Source organism: Salvelinus alpinus, chromosome 21, assembly GCF_045679555.1.
Source record: "Salvelinus alpinus chromosome 21, SLU_Salpinus.1, whole genome shotgun sequence".
NCBI lineage: Eukaryota > Metazoa > Chordata > Actinopteri > Salmoniformes > Salmonidae > Salvelinus > Salvelinus alpinus.
In genome coordinates, this window is record NC_092106.1 from 47,726,984 (window position 1) to 47,740,734 (window position 13,751).

At 46.8% G+C, this 13,751-nt stretch overlaps 1 protein-coding gene across 3 annotated transcripts in view; it reads left to right on the forward strand.

Annotated features, from left to right (window-relative positions):
* Window positions 1–3,608: 3,608 nt before the first annotated feature.
* Window positions 3,609–13,751, forward strand: part of LOC139548401 (protein-tyrosine sulfotransferase 1) — an 86,723-nt gene continuing 76,580 nt past the window's right edge. Inside the window, exon 1 of one of the 3 annotated variants that reach the window (XR_011669704.1) lies at window positions 3,609–3,809. The gene's annotated coding sequence lies outside the window, so the exon portion shown is untranslated. The remainder of the gene's footprint in view (window positions 3,810–13,751) is intronic. The other 2 variants (XM_071358076.1, XM_071358077.1) reach the window with 2 other exon arrangements.

Sequence of the window (13,751 nt, forward strand, 5' to 3'; positions counted from 1 at the left end):
ATTGGGTTTGCTTTTGAACACGGAATGACTGTACTCAGGTCAGTTAGTGGGGTAAATTGGGTTTGATTTTGAACACAGAATGACTGTACTCAGGTCAGTTAGTGGGGTAAATTGGGTTTGCTTTTGAACACGGAATGACTGTACTCAGGTCAGTTAGTGGGGTAAATTGGGTTTGATTTTGAACACATTCTGTGTTCAAAATCAAACCCAATTTACCCCACTAACTGACCTGAGTACAGTCATTCCGTGTGTGACTGTACACAGAATGTACAGTTATTCTGTGTTCAGGTCAGTTAGTGGGGTAAATTGGGTTTGATTTTGAACACAGAATGACTGTACTCAGGTCATTTAGTGGGATAAATTGGGTTTGATTTTGAACACAGAATGACTGTACTCAGGTCAGTTAGTGGGGTAAATTGGGTTTGCTTTTGAACACGGAATGACTGTACTCAGGTCAGTTAGTGGGGTAAATTGGGTTTGATTTTGAACACAGAATGACTGTACTCAGGTCAGTTAGTGGGGTAAATTGGGTTTGCTTTTGAACACGGAATGACTGTACTCAGGTCAGTTAGTGGGGTAAATTGGGTTTGATTTTGAACACAGAATGACTGTACTCAGGTCAGTTAGTGGGGTAAATTGGGTTTGATTTTGAACACAGAATGACTGTACTCAGGTCATTTAGTGGGATAAATTGGGTTTGATTTTGAACACAGAATGACTGTACTCAGGTCAGTTAGTGGGGTAAATTGGGTTTGATTTTGAACACAGAATAACTGTACTCAGATCAGTTCAGGTAAATTGGGTTTGAATGAGATTTTTTTTACCACAACTTGACAAAATACAATGGTTTCTTCTGCGAATTGACAAGAATCAGACACGGACTGCTTTAAAAAAACCATTTTGTTCTAGTTCCGCACCTCAAAACGGATGGTGGCATACTGTCATTCTGCCACAGGTATGCTGATGATGGATTGGCCTCACACTACTAGAATCTGAAGTCAAAGGCCTTCTGTTTACCGATGATCTGGTACTTCTGTCCCCAACCAAGGAGGGTCTACAGCAGCACCTGGGCCCTGACAATAAATCTCAGTAAGACAAAAATAATGGTGTTCCAAATAATAATAATTGGCCTAAACATCAACACCACAGGTAACGATCTGAGAGACAAGAAGAACTTCTAAGCCATCAAAAGGAACATAAAATTCGACATACCAATTAGGATCTGGCAAAAAAATACTTGAATCAGTTATAGAACTCATTGCCGTCTATAGTTGTGAGGTCTGGGATCCGCTCACCAACCAAGAATTCACAAAATGGGACAAACACCAAAATGAGGCTCTGCATGCAGAATTTTGCAAAAACATCCTCTGTGTACAACGTAAAACACCAAATAATGCACGCAGAGCAGAAAAAGGACAATACCCTGCAATTATCAAAATCCGATAAATTCGACAACCAGCGATTCCCAAACCTTCCATAACAAAGCCATCACCTACAGAGAAATGAACCTGGAGAAGAGTCCCCTAAGCAAGCTGGTCCTGGGGCTCTGTTCACAAACACAAACACACCCCACAGAGCCCCAGGACAGCAACACAATTAGACCCAACCAAATCAGAGAAAACTAAAAGATAATTACTTGACACATTGGAAAGAATTAACAAAACAACTGAGCAAACTAGAATGTTATTTGGCCCTAAACAGAGAGTACACTGTGACTGACCCAAACTTAAGGGAAGCTTTGAGTATGTACAGACTCCTTGAGCATAGCCTTGCTGTTAAGAGAGGCCGCCATAGGCAGACCTGGCTCTCAAGAGAAGACAGGCTATGTGCACACTGCCCACAAAATGAGGTGGAAACTGAGCTGCACTTCCTGACCTCCTGCCAAATGTATGACCATATGTGTGACACATATTTCCCTCAGATTACACAGACCCACAAAGAATTCGAAAACAAAATCCAATTTTGATAAACTCCCATATCTACTGGGTGAAATACCACAGTGTGACATCACAGCAGCAAGACTTGTGACCTGTTGTCACAAGAAAAGGGCAACCAGTGAAGAACAAACACCATTGTAAATACAACCTATATTTATGCTTATTTTGTTTTCCCCTTTGTACTTTAACTATTTGCACACCATTAGAACACTGTATGTAGCCATAATATGACCTTTGAAATGTCTCTATTCCTTTGAAATCTGAGCGTAATGTTTACAGTTCATTTCTGATTATTTACTTAACCTTTGTTTATTATCTGTTTCACTTGCTTTGGCAACGTAAACATGTTTCCACAGGCCAATAACACCCTTTGAATTGAATTGAATTACATTTAATTGAGAGAGAGAGAGAGAGCGAGAGAGAGACAGCGAGAGTATGAAAGAGAGAATTAAAGAGAGAGACAGAGCGAGAGAGAGACAGAGAGAGACAGAGAATGAAAGAGAGAGACAGAGAGAGAATGAAAGAGAGAGAGAATGAAAGAGAGAGACAGAGAGAGAATGAAAGAGAGAGAGAATGAAAGAGAGAGACAGAGAGAGAATGAAAGAGAGAGAGAATGAAAGAGAGAGAGAGAGAGAGAGAGAGAGAGAGAGAGAGAGAGAGAGAGAGAGAGAGAGAGAGAGAGAGAGAGAGAGAGAGAGAGAGAGAGAGAGAGAGAGAGAGAGAGAGAGAGAGAGAGAGAGAGAGAGAGAGAGAGAGAGAGAGAGAGAGAGAGAGAGAGAGAGAGACCGAGACCGAGACCGAGACCGAGACCGAGAGACCCATCCATAAAACACCCAGCTCCGTTCCGGCCATTATTATGAGCCGTCCTCCCTTCAGCAGCTTCCACTGCTCTCCTTCTACCATGTTCCAGACCCACACAAAGTCAGCAGCCACATACATACAGCAGTGTAACAGTATCTTTATGGGACGTTAGTGTTCTGTCTGTCTACTGTTTTTATAGCCTTGTTTATCAGATAGAGAGCAACAAAACCTCAAGGGCATGTACAACTGGAGACTTAAACCTGGCAAAGCATCTAACAACTCGGTTGAGGTTTAGCCTGTAATATAGTGTGATTGATTACTTATTTAATTCACTTGATTAAAATGTCATAATTTATTAAAACTCAAAATGATCTTAAATTATCTTGTGTGAATATGCAAATGAACATTATTTTTTCCAGGAACATCTGTAGCCTATAATTAGATTGACAACGTTGTGGTTGTGGACTTAAATCATTGGAAGAGTAAATCAATTATTACATTTGTATGTATCTAAATAAAATGTACTGTTAGTTTTATTATACTCCGATATTTTTGCAGTGAGCTGTCGCACCAATATTTCAAATGGAGTCCACTGTCTCTTTAAAAGCGTGGGTACATTCTAACCCCACCCTTCAAAGCATTTAACCAATCCTCTACCATGACACATTATGAATCGTCTTCTGCGGGTGGTCCAATCGCAAACCGGCTTGCAATTTCAGGCCACTAAGAGCATATTCATTACATCCATTCTGTTGCAAAACGTTTCTAAAACGGAAGCAAATGGAAGGAAACGGGGCGGGACCTACCTGAATTTATCCAATAGAAACTTTCGGTTTCGTTGCAAAACGCAACTGTTTGGACTAATGATTACACCAGACTCTAGTAAAGTAAGGGGTGACGCGTTTGCGGCGATACAATTGAAAAGAAAGCAGGAACAAGTAATTGTGTGTGTCGCGATCAGTGGAACAACAAGGGAGCAAATAGATCGGATGGAATGTACGAGTAACGGTGTTCAACCATTAGATACGCAGCTTGATCAACTCTCCCCCGCGCTGGATCCTCTACATTTAGGTGGGTGTTTTTGTATTTTATCAAAGGAAAGAAGATTGCGACAGTGGAGAAATGTTCCTCTCTTTTTTTTTTCTTTCTTCCTTTGCTCTTCTCTTCCAGCATCAGCGCCGCTAACCGCGACTGTCTACTTAGTAGGCTACCAATCACTGCACATTCTGAGCATAACTCATTCGGAAGTCTTTTTTACTATGTCGTTTTTAGCTCCGATCTATCTATAATTCGTCATTCTTTGACATGCGCTGATAGCTTTGCATCACTGTAGAAACGTTTTAGCACGTGCCGCCCGGTGTATGAAGGCTGAACATGTATCACGTCTTGGCGTAACGATAAACATGATCTGTCAAGCCCATGTCAATTAGACAGCTACATTAATCGAGGGTTTTGTCTACGTATTGGAAGTAACGTGTTTTTAACCAGAACATTTTATGCAGCCTATAAATAATGCGCGTATCTTAAACAATGGTAACTGTTGATGTGTGCACAACTAAACAGCAAACATTGCTGCTGATGCTGATGATGATTGGGGGGGGGGGGGGTGATGATCGACCTATGTCTCTGTAGCGGAGGGTTGTGTAAACGGAAGACTGACGTAGGTACCGCAGGTAAAATCACGTCGTTAGTTTTTTACCTTGGATATGTCCACATCAGACGATATCTTGTATGTAGACTATTGCGGTGTAATCCTTACTGGTCAGCGTTGCACAGGATTTATGTTGGACGGAATTATGCAAACGTGATAATGTGTTAAAGTGTTCCAAGGGATGCCTCCTACACTTGACCTTCAAGGCCTTATATGGAGCCCAATTGCTCAAGACCAATCTTTTTGAGTCTCGGCAACCAGCGATGAAGTAGGTCTACCTCCGATGTTTTGCTATCAGCAGTCTGCAGTAACCACAACTGAAGGAATGGGTTAACATGAATGTGTTTCCATTACAGGCCATTCCTACAGCTGTTGACAAAACTTCTCATTTCTCTGTGTCATGTTGAAAAGAAATGTGGACGCCAGATATTTGATGTTCTCCAGTTCAACTCTCTATTAGCGATAACCGAAAGACCAAGCAGGGAGGATGGTATAATAGCTATTTGTGTGGTTATTATAGTATAAATATGACTCATATTACAAAATGTGAGCCCATGGTTGTTATAGCGATGGAACTCTTGGGAGAAAGTGGTTCATAGACGGAGTAGACTCTATGTTTATTCATATTCTGGTGACATGGTACCCGACGCAGCCCGTACCCGACGCAGCCCGTACCCCACGCAGCCCGTACCCTACGCAGCCCGTACCCCACGCAGCCCGTACCCCACGCAGCCCGTACCCCACGCAGCCCGTACCCCACGCAGCCCGTATTCCACGCAGCCCGTACCCCACGCAGCCCGTACCCCACGCAGCCCGTACCCTACGCAGCCCGTATTCCACGCAGCCCGTACCCCACGCAGCCCGTATTCCACGCAGCCCGTACCCCACGCAGCCCGTACCCCACGCAGCCCGTACCCGACGCAGCCCGTACCCGACGCAGCCCGTACCCCACGCAGCCCGTATTCCACGCAGCCCGTACCCCACGCAGCCCGTACCCCACGCAGCCCGTACCCTACGCAGCCCGTATTCCACGCAACTTTAGATAATTAGAACGTGTTTGTCAAAATACACTTGAATGGACTTCTGCCAATATGTAGCTAAATACCACAGAGATCCTCTTACATTAGGTAACCTTACAGTCCTATTGATCAAACAGCCCATTAAAAGGTAGGCTCTTTCCCTATATGCACATGATCAACAACTAATGCTAGCCAGAGCAATGTGAGCTAAAATCGAAATGAAGGAACATTTTAGATAAACACTCAACTTTTTCAGCTAGCTAGCTGCACTACATGGCAAAAAGTATGTGGACACCTGCTCGTCGAACATCTCATTCCAAAAATCATGGGCATTAATATGGAGTTGGTCCCCCTCTTTGCTAAAACAGCCTCCTCTCTTCTGGGAAGGCTTTCCACTAGTTGTTGGAACATTGCTGCTATAACAGCCTCCAGTCTTCTGGGAAGGCGTTCCACTAGATGTTGGAACATTGCTGCTATAACAGCCTCCAGTCTTCTGGGAAGGCGTTCCACTAGATGTTGGAACATTGCTGCTATAACAGCCTCCACTCTTCTGGGAAGGCTTTCCACTAGATGTTGCAACATTGCTGCGGGGAAACATTCTTCCATTCAGCCACAAGAGCATTAGTGAGGTTGGGCTCTGATGTTTGGCGATTAGGCCTGGCTTGCAGTCGGCGTTCCCAATTCGTCCCAAAGTTTCCTACCATCTCATCCGTCACAGCTGCTGTCTGACTTATCATCGCTCGCCATCCCGATCCAGCATTCCTAAATGCAAGTGATGATGTGTGTCTGTGTGGAGAGAAGAGAGCACTAGAGAGCGGAGCATCAATTCATTCATACATACCAATGAACAGTATGTAAGCGGTGACTGGAAGCAGAGGTCGTGGTATGTTGCCGGTACCCGTTAAAGCTCTGCTCTGTACAGGGCTTTAGTGGCGGGTTTAAATAACTGTCTGGTTATGTGGGTACGTCCTGCTGCCTGCCTGGTTGTCTAGTCTCTCTAAATTCACTCTAGGGTTATGTGGATACGTCCTGCTGCCTGCCTGGTTGTCTAGTCTCTCTAAATTCACTCTAGTGTTATGTGGATACGTCCTGCTGCGGCTGCCTGCCTGGTTGTCTAGTCTCTCTAAATTCACTCTAGGGTTATGTGGGTACGTCCTGCTGCCTGCCTGGTTGTCTAGTCTCTCTAAATTCACTCTAGTGTTATGTGGATACGTCCTGCTGCGGCTGCCTGCCTGGTTGTCTAGTCTCTCTAAATTCACTCTAGGGTTATCTGGACGCTTCCATCAGTACAAATGATTGTGGAGTCCAGTCCTGTTGAGTTTGAAAAACATCTAAATCATATATTCCACAGTTCAAGTGTGTCTTGGGTTTTGCGTTGGCTCAACAGTAACTATGGGTGATTTGCAGCTTCCAACGTAGGCTTAAAATTTCAAAACAAAAAAGGTCATAAAGCCATTGACTGGAATTGTGCTGAAGTGACCATTGGCAATGCTAGAATCTGACCTCCTTTTTAGAATAGGCCTGTCTCAAATGGCACACTTTCCCCTATGGGCCTTGGTCAAAGTAGTGCACTATGTAGGGGATAGGGTGTAATTTGGGTGGTGCTCTCTCACAGGATGTGATGTGTGGCATTACCAGTTGGGTCAAAGGTTAAGCTCCGGCCTCTGTTCCGTTCTGCCTGATTGATCTAGGGATACATCTCGAATGGCACCCTATTCCCTTATTTATAGGGCACTACTTTTGACCAGGGCACAGGGAATAAAGTCGTGCTCTCTGTGTAGGGAATAAAGTCGTGCTCTCTGTGTGTAGGGAATAAAGTCGTGCTCTCTGTGTGTAGGGAATAAAGTCGTGCTCTCTGTGTGTAGGGAATAAAGTCGTGCTCTCTGTGTGTAGGGAATAAAGTCGTGCTCTCTGTGTGTAGGGAATAAAGTCGTGCTCTCTGTGTGTAGGGAATAAAGTCGTGCTCTCTGTGTGTAGGGAAGAAAGTCGTGCTCTCTGTGTGTAGGGAATAAAGTCGTGCTCTCTGTGTGTAGGGAATAAAGTCGTGCTCTCTGTGTAGGGAATAAAGTCGTGCTCTCTGTGTGTAGGGAATAAAGTCGTGCTCTCTGTGTGTAGGGAATAAAGTCGTGCTCTCTGTGTGTAGGGAATAAAGTCGTGCTCTCTGTGTGTAGGGAATAAAGTCGTGCTCTCTGTGTGTAGGGAATAAAGTCGTGCTCTCTGTGTGTAGGGAATAAAGTCGTGCTCTCTGTGTGTAGGGAATAAAGTCGTGCTCTCTGTGTGTAGGGAATAAAGTCGTGCTCTCTGTGTGTAGGGAATAAAGTCGTGCTCTCTGTGTGTAGGGAATAAAGTCGTGCTCTCTGTGTGTAGGGAATAAGGGCCATTTGGGATGCAGGTTAGAATCCTGTGGAAGTGAAGCATGTACCTGATATCCAATCAGGACCGACACAGGTAGGTCATTTTTTTTTTTAAACACAGTGATTGTCCCGAGGCAGAAACTTGGAGCTGCCACAGGTAAAGTGATAGTTTCTCTGTTTGGCCTAGTTGATCTGAGTCCAAGTCTTTAGTTCTGATCTCATCAATGGTTTCTTTCTAAATGATGTTTTCACGTTTCCAACAAAAGCTGAATAATATGCAAGAAGGTACAGGCAGCGTGTAGTCGAGGGGTCGCGGCAGCGTGTAGTCGAGGGGTCGCGGCAGCGCGTAGTCGAGGGGCCGCGGCAGCGTGTAGGCTCAGCTTCCGTTCTCTCCCTTCTCCCCACTCCCTCGTCTGTCATGGCAGGGCCTCAGTTTTGGAGCCTCCAACCTTATTCCACAGACAGACAGACACAAAGACTTCCTGCCTTGTTATTAAGTGTTGATGTGATGGTCTGCTTTCAGCATGGGTCCATAGAGAATCCCCCCCCCCTTCACAAATCAATGAAAGAAAAGGGAGAACTCCAAGAGGAGGATACACTATCTGTAACAGGAGTAAAGAGCCTCAATTAATTTAACACAAACGCATTGTTCATTTCAGCTCGGTACGCTCAGCCAGGTGAAACGTGAAACCCTTCTGCCTGCTGCTAAAGCTGAGAAACAAGTTGGAATTCAGACCAGTGGCTTTAGGAATCCTACCTTGTTTATATTCCTCGAGGTTGAGCAATGGTCGACTGTCTACTTTTCCATGGTTGTTTGCCAAATCGCATCCTATAACTTGTTATAGGAGGCTACCTGCCTTTAACCGCTAGGCTACCTGCCTCTAACCGCTAGGCTACCTGCCTCCTCTAACCGCTAGGCTACCTGCCTCCTCTAACCGCTAGGCTACCTGCCTCCTCTAACCGCTAGGCTACCTGCCTCCTCTAACCGCTAGGCTACCTGCCTCCTCTAACCGCTAGGCTACCTGCCTTTAACCGCTAGGCTACCTGCCTCTAACCGCTAGGCTACCTGCCTCCTCTAACCACTAGGCTACCTGCCTCTAACCGCTAGGCTACCTGCCTCTAACCGCTAGGCTACCTGCCTCCTCTAACCGCTAGGCTACCTGCCTCCTCTAACCGCTAGGCTACCTGCCTCCTCTAACCGCTAGGCTACCTGTCCCCTCTAACCGCTAGGCTACCTGCCCCCTCTAACCGCTAGGCTACCTGCCCCCTCTAACCGCTAGGCTACCTGCCTCCTCTAACCGCTAGGCTACCTGCCTCCTCTAACCGCTAGGCTACCTGCCTTCTCTAACCGCTAGGCTACCTGTCCCCTCTAACCGCTAGGCTACCTGCCCCCTCTAACCGCTAGGCTACCTGCCCCCTCTAACCGCTAGGCTACCTGCCCCCTCTAACCGCTAGGCTACCTGCCCCCTCTAACCGCTAGGCTACCTGCCCCCTCTAACCGCTAGGCTACCTGCCCCCTCTAACCGCTAGGCTACCTGCCTCCTCTAACCGCTAGGCTACCTGCCTCCTCTAACCGCTAGGCTACCTGCCTCCTCTAACCGCTAGGCTACCTGCCTCCTCTAACCGCTAGGCTACCTGCCTCCTCTAACCGCTAGGCTACCTGCCTCCTCTAACCGCTAGGCTACCTGTCCCCTCTAACCGCTAGGCTACCTGCCCCCCTCTAACCGCTAGGCTACCTGCCCCCTCTAACCGCTAGGCTACCTGCCCCCTCTAACCGCTAGGCTACCTGCCCCCTCTAACCGCTAGGCTACCTGCCCCCTCTAACCGCTAGGCTACCTGCCCCCTCTAACCGCTAGGCTACCTGCCTCCTCTAACCGCTAGGCTACCTGCCTCCTCTAACCGCTAGGCTACCTGCCTCCTCTAACCGCTAGGCTACCTGCCTCCTCTAACCGCTAGGCTACCTGCCTCCTCTAACCGCTAGGCTACCTGCCTCCTCTAACCGCTAGGCTACCTGCCTCCTCTAACCGCTAGGCTCCCTGCCTCCTCTAACCGCTAGGCTCCCTGCCTCCTCTAACCGCTAGGCTCCCTGCCTCCTCTAACCGCTAGGCTCCCTGCCTCCTCTAACCGCTAGGCTCCCTGCTTCCTCTAACCGCTAGGCTCCCTGCCTCCTCTAACCGCTAGGCTCCCTGCCTCCTCTAACCGCTAGGCTCCCTGCCTCCTCTAACCGCTAGGCTACCTGCCTCCTCTAACCGCTAGGCTACCTGCCTCCTCTAACCGCTAGGCTACCTGCCTCCTCTAACCGCTAGGCTACCTGCCCCCTCTAACCGCTAGGCTACCTGCCCCCTCTAACCGCTAGGCTACCTGCCCCCTCTAACCGCTAGGCTACCTGCCTCCTCTAACCGCTAGGCTACCTGCCTCCTCTAACCGCTAGGCTACCTGCCTCCTCTAACCGCTAGGCTACCTGCCTCCTCTAACCGCTAGGCTACCTGCCTCCTCTAACCGCTAGGCTACCTGCCTCCTCTAACCGCTAGGCTACCTGCCTCCTCTAACCGCTAGGCTCCCTGCCTCCTCTAACCGCTAGGCTCCCTGCCTCCTCTAACCGCTAGGCTCCCTGCCTCCTCTAACCGCTAGGCTCCCTGCCTCCTCTAACCGCTAGGCTCCCTGCCTCCTCTAACCGCTAGGCTACCTGCCTCCTCTAACCGCTAGGCTACCTGCCTCCTCTAACCGCTAGGCTCCCTGCCTCCTCTAACCGCTAGGCTCCCTGCCTCCTCTAACCGCTAGGCTCCCTGCCTCCTCTAACCGCTAGGCTCCCTGCCTCCTCTAACCGCTAGGCTCCCTGCCTCCTCTAACCGCTAGGCTCCCTGCCTCCTCTAACCGCTAGGCTCCCTGCCTCCTCTAACCGCTAGGCTACCTGCCGCACCTAGTAACCTTAACTGAAACGCTGTAAAAACACAGCTGTTATTTACACATCAGCCTTCTTCTGCAATGTTAAGAGAGAGTTCCTCATACAGAAATGCCGGCAGGATACATGTTCAAAAGAGGTTAGACCTAAGTCTGACATCCCAATTGTTTTGTCTCATTGGATGTAGGTTTCTACTAGTTGTTCATTTAGTTTACTTCTGTCATTTAGAGGGAGTTTTGCTGAGATGTAATACAACCACTTGGCTCATCAGTGTTATCTTCCCCAGTGGGGAAACAACCAGTGTCTGTCAAACACCATGGTGTCAGAGGAGAACAGATGTCACTCAGGGGTGAACAATCACAGGGAGGGACCAGCACCATACCACACCCTGTTGACATCTTGAGACCGAGTGTTTAAAACAGTAACTCTTCAGTCCAGACTCACTTGAGGCCAGGGCCCTGTTGGAATACTTTCCTTCTCTCTTTGACGTCTAAAGCACAGACATAGGTCTAGAAGTGATTGTTTAGGTGGCTTTTTAACATTTATTTTCTATAAAAATTATACGAATAATGAAATCTCAATGCAGCTGTACTGGTGCCAGAAATGGTTTGGGTCTCACAGTACGTCCCCTTTCAGATGGTTTAACTATTGCACCTGTACTGCCATTAATGTTCCTCCATTCCACCTTGTGGTTTGGGTCTCACAGTACGTCCCCTTTCAGATGGTTTAACTATTACACCTGTACTGCCATTAATGTTCCTCCATTCCACCTTGTGGTTTGGGTCTCACAGTACGTCCCCTTTCAGATGGTTTAACTATTACACCTGTACTGCCATTAATGTTCCTCCATTCCACCTTGCAAAAGTTTGGATTTCCTTCTCATTTAACTTCTCTACGTGTTGCCATACAGGACTTCCCTGCTGTCGCTTGCCTTCCTCTGACATTTTCCCAACTGTTAATTAATAAAATATATTTTTTCTCAACTCCTTGCACGTCGACTCCATGTGGCGACCTTCTGCGTTTTAAGACTCGATTCGGCTAGGAATCGACTCCTGAAATTCAGTATTTTTGGGGGGAACGGAGCAGACTGGTTTTAGTTGCTGTACTTCCCAGAACACAAACACTTGTATCTGTTCGTAGTGAGCTAGCGAGGGGAGGGGCACAGTGTAAGCAGGTCGGCCAGCAGGCAGACTGTCAGAATCCTGCACTAGGCTTATCTTTCGCCAGTCAAAAGCTGTATCTCGCAGTTTTTCTTAGCTTGCAATGTCTCTCAACTTCCGTAAAGCAAGGCCTATCCTCAATGATTAGGCTAGGATATTCTACTCTCAACAGGCCCAAGACTGAACACACGCTCGCATCGTTAGCGAAGAGTAAGAGCAGGGTTGTAATCATTAGTCCAAACAGTTTGCAACTAAAACGACCAGTTTCTATTGGACAAATTCAGGCAGGTCCCTCCCCGTTTCTGTTCCGAAATGTTTTGCAACAGAAACGGCGTAATGAATACGCCCCAGGACGAAAGAACCGTGGAGGTCAGGCAGAAGGAACCGAGGTGGGCGTATGTCTTGGTAATCTGAATTAGAGGTCTTCAGGGATCCACCTGTACCCGACTACCTGAGAACGGTTATGTGTACATTTAACTGACTTGTACAGAAGGGCCCGTACAGATCTGAGCAGGAGACATTTTATAAAATTTATGGTGCTGCGCTTGCTTTTCACGAGAGGGGAGCGTGGCGTATGTTATTATTGGTGTTGGCCAATCATAAGACATCAGCGGCAATAGGCTACAGTCATAGAGCCTCCCTGTGTGGCAAAGGTTAGGAGATATCTAATCAGTGGAAGATTGAATGAACTTTTTGGACCCGTGAAAACCTCCTAAGCTGAATTTCACGATGTGTTGTCTTGCACGCCTCGCAAATTCACCAAAGTAGCCTAAAATGTGCCTCTTCCTCACTGGTTTTATTTAAATGACAACTTTCCCCAGGCCTTCAAAGCCTATTGTCTAGTTTGGCTGTAACACAGAAAATAATATGCTTTGTGATATCTACTGCACTGTGATTTGAATTTTGTGGGGGGAGAATAAGGATCCCATCCCCAATGGGCATGCTGGTAATCATTAAGGACTGGATTGTTTTTCAAGATAATTTTTTTTGTTGTTATTGTAATGGAGCTAAGTACACACAATCCTAGAGGGAAAGCCCGTCTCATTCTGCTTTCCACCAGACACTGGGAGAGGAATTCACCTTTTCAGCAAGACAATGGCCTTAAACACAAGGCCAAACATAGCGTCTAGTCTGTCTGAGGAGACGGTGCTTTTCTCTGCTTTTGTAATTCCCGTCACCTTATCAGTTGTTGCTAGCTGTCGGGATGCCGCGCGCACACACACTATCTAATGTATGCTGCAGAGCACATGTCTCTAATGGGGAGCCTGTAATAATGGCTTTGCTGAAGTGCGAAGGCTCGCCTGAACCCCTGTAATAATGGCTTTGAGAGAAAGGGCAGGATGACAGCATCGTGTGTGTGTGTGTGATCGCTCTTTTCAATTATGTTACATCTGCATCACAGATAAAGTGCGTGTCTGTTACTGTGTATCCATTACTGTTTTATAAGGTGTGACTGGTGTTTTACTCTGCGTCAACATGCGTGGGTGTTTGAGAGTAGCGTCAGTCAGTCGTCAGAGGAGATTAATGATGCCTTGCTGAGCTTTGCCAAGAAAGACCCATCAAAGCCGTCAGTCAAATGTCACAGAAGATAAGAGACAAGGGAAGGGGAGTGTGCAGGGCCGGCTCTAGGCATAAGCGACATAAGCGGTTGCTTTGGGCCCCCTGCTGCTAGGGGGCCCCAGACAGAAAACGTATGTCATATATATATATATATATATATATATATATACACTACTACCACCACCAGTCAAAAGTTTGGACACACCACCAAACTTATTCAAGGGTATTTCTTTATTTTTACTATTTTCTACATTGTAGAATAATAGTGAAGACATCAACACTGTGAAATAACACATATGGAATCATATTGTAACAAAGTGTGAAACAAATCAAAATATATTTGAGATTCTTCAAATAGCCACCCTTT